General features: G+C 59.8%; 1 protein-coding gene across 1 annotated transcript in view; it reads right to left on the bottom strand.

Moving 5' to 3' along the window:
* Nucleotides 1-13,469, bottom strand: part of LOC140716970 (serine/threonine-protein kinase SIK2-like) — a 334,708-nt gene that overhangs the window by 258,922 nt on the left and 62,317 nt on the right.

Here is a 13,469-nt window from a genome sequence, read left to right as displayed (position 1 = left end):
CGTTGGGCCCCCAGTCCCGTGCCGCAGGCCCCAGACACTCTGCGACCCTACACGGGGGCTCGTTGGGCCCCCAGTCCCGTGCCGCAGGCCCCAGACACTCTGCGACCCTACACGGGGGCTCGTTGGGCCCCCAGTCCCGTGCCGCAGGCCCCAGACACTCTGCGACCCTACACGGGGGCTCGTTGGGCCCCCAGTCCCGTGCCGCAGGCCCCAGACACTCTGCGACCCTACACGGGGGCTCGTTGGGCCCCCAGTCCCGTGCCGCAGGCTCCAGACACTCTGCGACCCTACACGGGGGCTCGTTGGGCCCCCAGTCCCGTGCCGCAGGCTCCAGACACTCTGCGACCCTACACGCGGGCTCGTTGGGCCCACACTCCCGTGCCGCAGGCTCCAGACACTCTGCGACCCTACACGCGGGCTCGTTGGGCCCCCAGTCCCGTGCCGCAGGCTCCAGACACTCTGCGACCCCACACGCGGGCTCGTTGGGCCCCCAGTCCCGTGCCGCAGGCTCCAGACACTCTGCAACCCCACACGCGGGCTCATTGGGCCCCCAGTCCCGTGCCGCGGGCTCATTGGGCCCCCAGTCCCGTGCCGCAGGCTCCAGACACTCTGCAACCCCACACGCGGGCTCATTGGGCCCCCAGTCCCGTGCCGCAGGCTCCAGACACTCTGCAACCCTACACGCGGGCTCGTTGGGCCCCCAGTCCGGTGCCGTAGGCTCCAGACACTCTGTAACCCAACACGCGGGCTCGTTGGGGCCCCAGTCCCGTGCCGCAGGCTCCAGACACTCTGCGACCCTACACGCGGGCTCGTTGGGGCCCCATTCCCGTGCCGCAGGCTACAGACACTCTGCGACCCCACACGCGGGCTCGTTGGGCCCCCAGTCCCGTGCCGCAGGCTCCAGACACTCTGCGACCCCACACGCGGGCTCATTGGGCCCCCAGTCCCGTGCCGCGGGCTCATTGGGCCCCCAGTCCCGTGCCGCAGGCTCCTGACACTCTGCAACCCTACACGTGGGCTCGTTGGGCCCCCAGTCCGGTGCCGTAGGCTCCAGACACTCTGCGACCCTACACGCGGGCTCGTTGGGGCCCCAGTCCCGTGCCGCAGGCTCCAGACACTCTGCGACCCTACACGCGGGCTCGTTGGGGACCCAGTCCCGTGCCGCAGGCTCCAGACACTCTGCGACCCTACACGCGGGCTCGTTGGGCCCCCAATCCCGTGCCGCAGGCTCCAGACACTCTGCGACCCTACACGCGGGCTCGTTGGGCCCCCAGTCCCGTGCCGCAGGCCCCAGACACTCTGCGACCCCACACGCGGGCTCGTTGGGCCCCCAGTCCCGTGCCGCAGGCTCCAGACACTCTGCGACCCTACACGCGGGCTCGTTGGGCCCCCAGTCCTGTGCCGCAGGCTCCAGACACTCTGCGACCCTACACGCGGGCTCATTGGGCCCCCAGTCCTGTGCCGCGGGCTCATTGGGCCCCCAGTCCTGTGCCGCAGGCTCATTGGGCCCCCAGTCCCGTGCCGCAGGCTCCAGACACTCTGCGACCCTACACGCGGGCTCATTGGGCCCCCATTCCTGTGTCGCAGGCCCCAGACACTCTGCAACCCTACACGTGGGCTCATTAGGCCACCAGTCCTGTGCCACAGGCTCCAGACACTCTGCAACCCTACACGCGTGCTCGTTGGGCCCCCAGTCCCGTGCCGCAGGTTCCAGACACTCTGCAACCCTACACGCGGGCTCATTGGGCCCCCATTCCCGTGACACAGGCCCCAGACACTCTGCAACCCTACACGCAGGCTCATTAGGCCCCCAGTCCCGTGCCGCAGGCTCAAGACACTCTGCAACCCTACACGCGGGCTCATTAGGCCCCCTGTCCCGTGCCGCAGGCTCCAGACACTCTGAAACCCTACACGCGGGCTCATTAGGCCCCCAGTCCCGTGCCGCAGGCTCCAGACACTCTGCAACCCTACACGCGGGCTCATTGGGCCCCCATTCCCGTGCCGCAGGCTCCAGACACTCTGCAACCCTACACGCGGGCTCGTTGGGCCCCCATTCCCGTGCCGCAGGCTCCAGACACTCTGCAACCCTACACGCGGGCTCGTTGGGCCCCCAGTCCCGTGCCGCAGGCTCCAGACACTCTGCAACCCCACACGCGGGCTCGTTGGGCCCCCAGTCCCGTGTCGCAGGCTCCAGACACTCTGCAACCCCACACGCGGGCTCGTTGGGCCCACACTCCCGTGCCGCAGGCTCCAGACACTCTGCGACCCTACACGCGGGCTCGTTGGGCCCCCAGTCCCGTGCCGCAGGCCCCAGACACTCTGCGACCCTACACGCGGGCTCGTTGGGCCCCCAGTCCCGTGCCGCAGGCCCCAGACACTCTGCGACCCTACACGGGGGCTCGTTGGGCCCCCAGTCCCGTGCCGCAGGCCCCAGACACTCTGCGACCCTACACGGGGGCTCGTTGGGCCCCCAGTCCCGTGCCGCAGGCCCCAGACACTCTGCGACCCTACACGGGGGCTCGTTGGGCCCCCAGTCCCGTGCCGCAGGCCCCAGACACTCTGCGACCCTACACGGGGGCTCGTTGGGCCCCCAGTCCCGTGCCGCAGGCTCCAGACACTCTGCGACCCTACACGGGGGCTCGTTGGGCCCCCAGTCCCGTGCCGCAGGCTCCAGACACTCTGCGACCCTACACGCGGGCTCGTTGGGCCCACACTCCCGTGCCGCAGGCTCCAGACACTCTGCGACCCTACACGCGGGCTCGTTGGGCCCCCAGTCCCGTGCCGCAGGCTCCAGACACTCTGCGACCCCACACGCGGGCTCGTTGGGCCCCCAGTCCCGTGCCGCAGGCTCCAGACACTCTGCAACCCCACACGCGGGCTCATTGGGCCCCCAGTCCCGTGCCGCGGGCTCATTGGGCCCCCAGTCCCGTGCCGCAGGCTCCAGACACTCTGCAACCCCACACGCGGGCTCATTGGGCCCCCAGTCCCGTGCCGCAGGCTCCAGACACTCTGCAACCCTACACGCGGGCTCGTTGGGCCCCCAGTCCGGTGCCGTAGGCTCCAGACACTCTGTAACCCAACACGCGGGCTCGTTGGGGCCCCAGTCCCGTGCCGCAGGCTCCAGACACTCTGCGACCCTACACGCGGGCTCGTTGGGGCCCCATTCCCGTGCCGCAGGCTACAGACACTCTGCGACCCCACACGCGGGCTCGTTGGGCCCCCAGTCCCGTGCCGCAGGCTCCAGACACTCTGCGACCCCACACGCGGGCTCATTGGGCCCCCAGTCCCGTGCCGCGGGCTCATTGGGCCCCCAGTCCCGTGCCGCAGGCTCCTGACACTCTGCAACCCTACACGTGGGCTCGTTGGGCCCCCAGTCCGGTGCCGTAGGCTCCAGACACTCTGCGACCCTACACGCGGGCTCGTTGGGGCCCCAGTCCCGTGCCGCAGGCTCCAGACACTCTGCGACCCTACACGCGGGCTCGTTGGGGACCCAGTCCCGTGCCGCAGGCTCCAGACACTCTGCGACCCTACACGCGGGCTCGTTGGGCCCCCAGTCCCGTGCCGCAGGCTCCAGACACTCTGCGACCCCACACGCGGGCTCGTTGGGCCCCCAGTCCCGTGCCGCAGGCTCCAGACACTCTGCGACCCTACACGCGGGCTCGTTGGGCCCCCAGTCCCGTGCCGCAGGCTCCAGACACTCTGCGACCCCACACGCGGGCTCGTTGGGCCCCCAGTCCCGTGCCGCAGGCTCCAGACACTCTGCGACCCCACACGCGGGCTCGTTGGGCCCCCAGTCCCGTGCCGCAGGCTCCAGACACTCTGCGACCCTACACGCGGGCTCGTTGGGCCCCCAGTCCCGTGCCGCAGGCTCCAGACACTCTGCGACCCCACACGCGGGCTCGTTGGGCCCCCAGTCCCGTGCCGCAGGCTCCAGACACTCTGCGACCCCACACGCGGGCTCGTTGGGCCCCCAGTCCCGTGCCGCGGGCTCATTGGGCCCCCAGTCCCGTGCCGCGGGCTCATTGGGCCCCCAGTCCCGTGCCGCAGGCTCCAGACACTCTGCGACCCTACACGCGGGCTCATTGGGCCCCCAGTCCTGTGCCGCGGGCTCATTGGGCCCCCAGTCCTGTGCCGCAGGCTCCAGACACTCTGCAACCCTACACGCGGGCTCATTGGGGCCCCAGTCCCGTGTCGCAGGCTCCAGACACTCTGCAACCCTACACGCGGGCTCATTGGGCCCCCAGTCCCGTGCCGCGGGCTCGTTGGGCCCCCAGTCCTGTGCTGCAGGCTCCAGACACTCTGCGACCCTACACGCGGGCTCATTGGGCCCCCAGTCCTGTGCCGCAGGCTCCAGACACTCTGCGACCCTACACGCGGGCTCATTGGGCCCCCATTCCCGTGCCGCAGGCTCCAGACACTCTGCGACCCTACACGCGGGCTCATTGGGCCCCCAGTCCTGTGCCGCAGGCTCCAGACACTCTGCGACCCCACACGCGGGCTCGTTGGGCCCCCAGTCCCGTGCCGCAGGCTCCAGACACTCTGCGACCCCACACGCGGGCTCGTTGGGCCCCCAGTCCCGTGCCGCGGGCTCATTGGGCCCCCAGTCCCGTGCCGCGGGCTCATTGGGCCCCCAGTCCCGTGCCGCAGGCTCCAGACACTCTGCGACCCTACACGCGGGCTCATTGGGCCCCCAGTCCTGTGCCGCGGGCTCATTGGGCCCCCAGTCCTGTGCCGCAGGCTCCAGACACTCTGCAACCCTACACGCGGGCTCATTGGGGCCCCAGTCCCGTGTCGCAGGCTCCAGACACTCTGCAACCCTACACGCGGGCTCATTGGGCCCCCAGTCCCGTGCCGCGGGCTCGTTGGGCCCCCAGTCCTGTGCTGCAGGCTCCAGACACTCTGCGACCCTACACGCGGGCTCATTGGGCCCCCAGTCCTGTGCCGCAGGCTCCAGACACTCTGCGACCCTACACGCGGGCTCATTGGGCCCCCATTCCCGTGCCGCAGGCTCCAGACACTCTGCGACCCTACACGCGGGCTCATTGGGCCCCCAGTCCTGTGCCGCAGGCTCCAGACACTCTGCGACCCTACACGCGGGCTCATTGGGCCCCCAGTCCTGTGCCGCGGGCTCATTGGGCCCCCAGTCCTGTGCCGCAGGCTCCAGACACTCTGCAACCCTACACGCGGGCTCATTGGGGCCCCAGTCCCGTGTCGCAGGCTCCAGACACTCTGCAACCCTACACGCGGGCTCATTGGGCCCCCAGTCTCGTGCCGCGGGCTCGTTGGGCCCCCAGTCCTGTGCTGCAGGCTCCAGACACTCTGCGACCCTACACGCGGGCTCATTGGGCCCCCAGTCCTGTGCCGCAGGCTCCAGACACTCTGCGACCCTACACGCGGGCTCATTGGGCCCCCATTCCCGTGCCGCAGGCTCCAGACACTCTGCGACCCTACACGCGGGCTCATTGGGCCCCCAGTCCTGTGCCGAGGGCTCATTGGGCCCCCAGTCCCGTGCCGCAGGCTCCAGACACTCTGCAACCCTACACGCGGGCTCATTGGGCCCCCAGTCCTGTGCCGCGGGCTCATTGGGCCCCCAGTCCTGTGCCGCGGGCTCGTTGGGCCCCCAGTCCCGTGTCTGCGCAGCGGCCTCGATGCCCGACGACTCCGGAACACCCGCCTGCTGTAAAAACCCACCTCTCGATCCTTCACAGCGTCCCGTTTCTTTCTCTGGGGCAGAGCACCCAGACGTTTTCCCCAGTTTCCTCCCAGCTCCCGCGTCTGTCAGTTAGCTGTCGAATCCCGCTCTCCCTGGTGCAGTTGACGCTGATGTCCTGCTGAGCCTTCAAGCACTCTTCCTTATTCTCCTCAACTCTGCCAATATTTTTGGACATTTGTGAAGTTACTTATTAACAACCACCACCCCCCCACCCCAGCTACTCATGTACGTGATTGGCTTGTCCAGGTTCCCCCCGCTATCCGAAGGTAGAACGTTCCTACGAAACCGTTTGTGAGCCGAAATGCCGTAAAGCGAAGAAGCAATCACCGTTAATTTATATGGGGAAAATCTTTGAGCGTTCCCAGACCCAAAAAATAAACTACTAAAGCATGCCAAATAACACATAAAACCTAAAAAAAACACGAACATATAGGAAAATCAGAATCGCGAAGACAACGAGCCAAAATCGACTTGGAAACGAAAATTTAAAAATCGGCAGGTACACGCATACACACACAACTGCCCGCACGAGGCTTCACGGTCACGGTCGTCTTTCTCGGGGGTAAACACACCTATGAAGAGGGCATCTCTTTTTTTCGTGAAAGTGAAAATCCTCTTTGGTTAGCGAAAACAGGTACTAATGTAGGTCTTTTGTAACAGCCGGCTGTCGTAAAGCGAACGTTTGAAAAACGGGGGCCGCCTGTATATGGATATACAGTCGGCCCTCCTTATCCGCGAATTCAACCAACCGCGGATCGGGAAAACCCGGAAGTGCTCTTCCAGCACTCGTTGTTCGAGCACGTACAGACTTTTTTTCCTTGTCATTATTCCCTAAACAATACAGTATAACAACTATTTTACATAGCATTTACATTGTATTACGTATTGTGAGTAATCTAGAGATGATTTGAAGTGCACGGGACAATGTGCGTGGGTTATCGTGGATCGGGATCGAGAAAAACCATAAGTTCTCTTACTAAGTAAGTCTGAACAGGTACATCCGGTATTACTTAGCGTCAATTAGTCAAACGTTTGTCTTAGTATATAGTACATATTTTACCTTTCTATGCATATAAAACACTTAAGAACGTATGTCTCAGCACTGGGCTCAGGAACGGAAGTTCCCACGTTCGGTCCAGTGACGGATCGCTGTCGAGTGCGCTCTCCATCCGTGCCGGGTTGATGTGGAGGATCAAAAACCCAAAACCCCAAAACCCAATAATTAAACCACTGCGTTGCTTAGTAATAATCGTAGCTTTCAGCGGGGCAGGGCCTTTCTCACTTTATCCTGTAAAATTATTCCAATCATTGACCGACTGTAGCCTAACGCTTTTCCAATGACCGATGGCGTTTCACCTCTTTCCGATCGCTTTATTACTTCCACTTTATTTTCAATCGTGATCGTGATTATTTTCGTGAACAGAAACAGTGCGGATTCAGAGCTCCACCGCCGGGTCCTTATGTCCACCGCACTGAGACAGGTTAAATAAGGTCCGGGGTTCCGCCGGGTCCTAATGTCCACCGCACTGAGACAGGTTAAATAAGGTCCGGGGTTCCGCCAGGTCCTGATGCCCGCCGCACTGAGACGGGTTAAATAAGGTCCGGGGTTCCGCCGGGTCCTGATGCCCACCGCACCGAGACGGGTTAAATAAGGCCCGGGGTTCCGCCGGGTCCTAATGCCCACCGCACCGAGACGGGTTAAATAAGGCCCGGGGTTCCGCCGGGTCCTAATGCCCACCGCACCGAGACCGGTTAAATAAGGGACTTGAACATCCGCGAATTTTGGTGTCCGTGAGGGGTCCCGGAACCAATCCCTTGCGGATGAGGAGGGCCGACTGTATCACAAGGAACCGAAGTTCAGGCCCCGGTCCTCGTGGAACCCCACTGGCCACAGACCCCCCAGGAAAAGCAAAACCTTTCTTTTCTCTCTCTCTCTCCCCCTCCCCTCAGGCCAGACCCGGTCAGAAAACAGCCTACCAAGTGTCCTCAGGTCCCACGTGCCCCAATCCTCTGGATTACCGTGAAGCACCTTGTCAAAAGCTCTATTGAGATCCATGCATACAACGCCCGCTGACGTGACGCATTAATCAACTTTGGCATCTCCTCAGAGAACTCTGTGAAGGTTGACGTGGCCAGCAGATTATCAGCCATCAGGTTCATTATCGTTCTGAAATTCACTGACTTGCGGCAAGGAGTACAATGCAAGTACATATACTATAAATTGCTAAATAAATACAAATGCAAAACAGAGAATAAAAGAGCAAACACGAGGAAATCTACAGGTGCTGGAAATTCAAACAACACACACAAAATGCCGGTGGAACACAGCAGGCCAGGCAGCATCTATAGGGAGAAGCGATGTCGACGTTTCGGGCCGAGACCCTTCGTCAGGACTAACAAAGAAAAGTTAGTAAGAGATTTGAAAGTAGGAGGGGGAGGGGGAAATGAGAAATGATAGGAGAAGACCGGAGGGGGTGGGATGAAGCTAAGAGCTGGAAAGGTGATTGGCAAAAGGGATACAGAGCTGGAGAAGGGAAAGGATCATGAGACGGGAGGCCGAGGGAGAAAGAAAGAGGGAGGGGAGCACCAGAGGGAGATGGAGAACAGGCAGAGTGATGGGTACAGAGAGAAAAAAAGGGGCAAATAAATAAATCAGGGATGGGGTGAGAAGGGGAGGAGGGGCATTAACGGAAGTTAGAGAAATCAATGTTCATGCCATCAGGTTGGAGGCTACCCAGCCGGTATATAAGGTGTTGTTCCTCCCGCCTGAGTTTGGATTCATCTTGACAGTAGAGGAGGCCGTGGATAGACATATCAGGATGGGAATGGGACGTGGAATTAAAATGTGTGGCCACTAGGAGATCCTGCTTTCTCTGGTGGACAGAGCGTAGGTGTTCAGCGAAACGGTCTCCCAGTCAGCGTCGGGTCTCACCAATATATCAAATCCCTTACTATCTTTTACTTCAGTTAGTCCTGACGAAGGGTCTCGGCCCGAAACGTCAACTGTACTTCTCCCTATAGATGCTGCCTGGCCTGCTACGTTCCACCAGCATTTTGTGTGTGTTGCAAAAAGAAAGAGGATTTTTTTGGGGCCAACTGGACTAATTCTGGTCCTGTATCTTACAGTCTTATGGAATGGTGAGGTAATCGTAAACACGAGGAAGTCTGCAGGCGCTGGAAATCCACAGTAACTCACACAAAACGCTGGAGGGACTCAGTAGCTCAGGCAGCGTCTGTGGAAAAGAGTAAACAGTTGACATTTCAGGCCCAGATCCTTCTGAGTCCTGAAGAAGTGTCTCGGCCCGAAACGTCGATTATCTATTTATTTCCACAGACACGCTGAGTTCCTTCAGCGTTTTCTGTGTGTCGACAATGAGGTCACGATCACCATTTTGCGATCTAGTAGCGGAAAGGAAGAAGCTGTTTCCTGAATCACTGAATCACCCTGCACCTCCTCATTGTTGGTAGTATCGTGCCCCTGACTGTGAGGGTCTTTAGTGATGGGCGCTGTCTTCTTTCGGCACTGCATCTTGAAGATGCCCTCAATGGGCTTTGCCCATGATGAAACCGCCTGAATCTCTTCTCAACAGGTCTGTGCTTTTGCAGGTGCAAGTCGATTCCATTCCAAAGAATCCCCTCCTTTCATTTACCTGCTGCTGACTTAGCACGCACTGGCCTACAATTTTGTGCTTTGCTCAGAAAGGGGTTGAGCTCAGACAGCCGGCCGAAATTCCTACACGCACAATTTCAAAGGAGCCCTTCCTCCTAAACCGAGAGCGAGGTTTCATCGACATGAGGGCCGGGCCGATCTGGGAAAAGTCTGGGTACAGGCCTGGATGCAGGGGCTCCAGGCCCAGAGCGTATCGACGCGACAGGGCCCGGGGCCTTTGAGCGAGCGATGACCTGCTCGGACAATCTAAGCGCCAGGCTGGACGGATTGAAAAGGCGACACCCAGAGGCGAGGGTCAGGCCGCTTCTGCTGTCTGCTCCGTGGCATTTGCTCCACGCTTTGCTGCACTCAGGCCGAGGCTGTGGGCCTGCTCCAGGCTCTGTGACATTTTGTTCACTGTGTGATGAACTGGGGCCGAGGCTGTGGGCCTGCTCAGGGCTCCGTGATGCTTTGTTCACTGTGTGATGAACTGAGGCCGAGGCTGTGGGCCTGCTCAGGGCTCCGTGAGGTTTTGTTCTCTGTGTGATGAACTGAGGCCAAGGCTGTGGGCCTGCTCAGGGCTCCGTGACCCTTTGTTCTCTGTGTGATGAACTGAGGCCGAGGCTGTGGGCCTGCTCAGGGCTCTGTGACCCTTTGTTCTCTGTGTGATGAACTGAGGCCGAGGCTGTGGGCCTGCTCAGGGCTCCGTGAGGTTTTGTTCACTGTGTGATGAACTGAGGCCGAGGCTGTGGGCCTGCTCAGGGCTCTGTGAGGTTTTGTTCACTGTGTGATGAACTGAGGCCGAGGCTGTGGGCCTGCTCAGGGCTCTGTGAGGTTTTGTTCACTGTGTGATGAACTGAGGCCGAGGCTGTGGGCCTGCTCAGGGCTCTGTGAGATTTTGTTCTCTGTGTGATGAACTGAGGCCGAGGCTGTGGGCCTGCTCAGGGCTCTGTGACCCTTTGTTCACTGTGTGATGAACTGGGGCCGAGGCTGTGGGCCTGCTCAGGGCTCCGTGAGGTTTTGTTCACTGTGTGATGAACTGAGGCCGAGGCTGTGGGCCTGCTCAGGGCTCTGTGAGGTTTTGTTCACTGTGTGATGAACTGAGGCCGAGGCTGTGGGCCTGCTCAGGGCTCCGTGAGGTTTTGTTCACTGTGTGATGAACTGAGGCCGAGGCTGTGGGCCTGCTCAGGGCTCCGTGACCCTTTGTTCACTGTGTGATGAACTGAGGCCGAGGCTGTGGGCCTGCTCCAGGCTCTGTGACATTTTGTTCACTGTGTGATGAACTGAGGCCAAGGCTGTGGGCCTGCTCAGGGCTCCGTGACACTTTGTTCACTGTGTGATGAACTGAGGCCGAGGCTGTGAGCCTGCTCAGGGCTCTGTGAGGTTTTGTTCACTGTGTGATGAACTGAGGCCGAGGCTGTGGGCCTGCTCAGGGCTCCGTGAGGTTTTGTTCACTGTGTGATGAACTGAGGCCGAGGCTGTGGGCCTGCTCAGGGCTCCGTGAGGTTTTGTTCACTGTGTGATGAACTGAGGCCGAGGCTGTGGGCCTGCTCAGGGCTCCGTGAGGTTTTGTTCTCTGTGTGATGAACTGAGGCCGAGGCTGTGGGCCTGCTCAGGGCTCCGTGACACTTTGTTCACTGTGTGATGAACTGAGGCCGAGGCTGTGGGCCTGCTCAGGGCTCTGTGAGGTTTTGTTCACTGTGTGATGAACTGGGGCCGAGGCTGTGGGCCTGCTCAGGGCTCTGTGACCCTTTGTTCACTGTGTGATGAACTGAGGCCGAGGCTGTGGGCCTGCACAGGGCTCCGTGAGGTTTTGTTCACTGTGTGATGAACTGAGGCCGAGGCTGTGGGCCTGCTCAGGGCTCTGTGACCCTTTGTTCACTGTGTGATGAACTGAGGCCGAGGCTGTGGGCCTGCTCAGGGCTCCGTGAGGTTTTGTTCACTGTGTGATGAACTGAGGCCGAGGCTGTGGGCCTGCTCAGGGCTCTGTGACCCTTTGTTCACTGTGTGATGAACTGAGGCCGAGGCTGTGGGCCTGCTCAGGGCTCCGTGAGGTTTTGTTCACTGTGTGATGAACTGAGGCCGAGGCTGTGGGCCTGCTCAGGGCTCTGTGAGGTTTTGTTCACTGTGTGATGAACTGAGGCCGAGGCTGTGGGCCTGCTCAGGGCTCTGTGAGGTTTTGTTCACTGTGTGATGAACTGAGGCCGAGGCTGTGGGCCTGCTCAGGGCTCCGTGACCCTTTGTTCACTGTGTGATGAACTGAGGCCGAGGCTGTGGGCCTGCTCAGGGCTCTGTAAGGTTTTGTTCACTGTGTGATGAACTGAGGCCGAGGCTGTGGGCCTGCTCAGGGCTCCGTGACCCTTTGTTCACTGTGTGATGAACTGAGGCCGAGGCTGTGGGCCTGCTCAGGGCTCCGTGACCCTTTGTTCACTGTGTGATGAACTGAGGCCGAGGCTGTGGGCCTGCTCCAGGCTCCGTGAGATTTTGTTCACTGTGTGATGAACTGAGGCCGAGGCTGTGGGCCTGCTCAGGGCTCTGTAAGGTTTTGTTCACTGTGTGATGAACTGAGGCCGAGGCTGTGGGCCTGCTCAGGGCTCCGTGACCCTTTGTTCACTGTGTGATGAACTGAGGCCGAGGCTGTGGGCCTGCTCAGGGCTCCGTGACCCTTTGTTCACTGTGTGATGAACTGAGGCCGAGGCTGTGGGCCTGCTCAGGGCTCCGTGACCCTTTGTTCACTGTGTGATGAACTGAGGCCGAGGCTGTGGGCCTGCTCAGGGCTCCGTGAGGTTTTGTTCACTGTGTGATGAACTGAGGCCGAGGCTGTGGGCCTGCTCCAGGCTCCGTGAGATTTTGTTCTCTGTGTGATGAACTGAGGCCGAGAGTGTGTGCTCACTTCCGTTCTGAATGCTGTTCGTTAGCTTTTATCATTTGCACGATTTGTCTTTTTTTTATCTCTCTCTCTCTCTCTCTCTCTCTGTGCACACTGGGTTTTGTTTTCAATGAGTTATTTCGGGTGTCTTGGTTTTGTGGGCTGCCTGTGAGGTGACGCATCTCAAGGCCGCGCAGCGTATACTTTGATAATGAGTGCACTTTGAACTCTCAACTTTGAGCACATGAAGGTGTCAGTAACGAAATTAACACCGTGTCACCTTCCCAGAGTCACACAAGCCTTCAACGCAAGCTGCAACCAGTACAAACGCGCCCAACAATTTTCTGGAACAAATATAGCTTTGTTTTTTTTTAACATCCCTGTCAAATATTGGGAAGTGAAAATTCTGTCAGTGACCTTTTGCAAACTCCTTCCCACACTTTGCTCGTTTCCTCATCCTGCCAAGAAGCTCTCGATATACATTTCTACTCATCAGCAAGCCAAGCACCAGGCACTCATCAGCAAGCCAAGCACCAGGAGTGGCAGCCACAAAAAGAAATAATGGTCCCAAGGGTAGTGTGGCCACAGGGCATCATAATACCTCACCGGCCCAAGGCCAAGTACATGAACAATATCAGGACAACCACCGCTTTGCCAGCCCGACAGAAGCGCTCATGGTGAGAACACGCAACACTAGAACGAGACCACCACAGCACAGTACAGGCCCTTCGGCCCTCCATGTTGTGCCGACCCATATAATCCTTTAAAAAAAGTACTAAACCCACACTACCCCATAACCCTCCATTTTTCTTTCATCCATGTGTCCGTCCAAGAGGCTCTTAAATACCCCTAATGTTTTAGCCTCCACCACCATCCCTGGCAAGTCATTCCAGGCACTCACAACCCTCTGTGTAAAAAACTTACCCCTGATGTCTTCCCTAAACTTCCCTCCCTTAATTTTCTACATATGCCCTCTGGTGTTTGCTGTTCATGCCCTGGGAAACAGGTACTGACTCTCCACCCTATCTATGCCTCTCATAATCTTGTAGACCTCTATCAAGTCCTCTCTCATCCTTCTACACTCCAAAGAGAAAAGTCCCAGCTCTGCTAACCTTCCTTCATGTGACGTTCTCCAAACCGGGCAACATCCTGGTAGATCCCCTCTGCACCCTCTCCACATCCTTCCTATAATGAAGTGACCAGAACTGAACACAATACTCTAAGTGCGGTCTCACCAG

The sequence above is a fragment of the Hemitrygon akajei genome, chromosome 26 (assembly GCF_048418815.1).
Source record: "Hemitrygon akajei chromosome 26, sHemAka1.3, whole genome shotgun sequence".
In the NCBI taxonomy this organism is placed as follows: Eukaryota; Metazoa; Chordata; class Chondrichthyes; order Myliobatiformes; family Dasyatidae; genus Hemitrygon; species Hemitrygon akajei.
The sequence above is the reverse complement of the archived record's forward strand: the minus strand, read 5'-3'. Positions and strand labels throughout refer to the sequence as shown.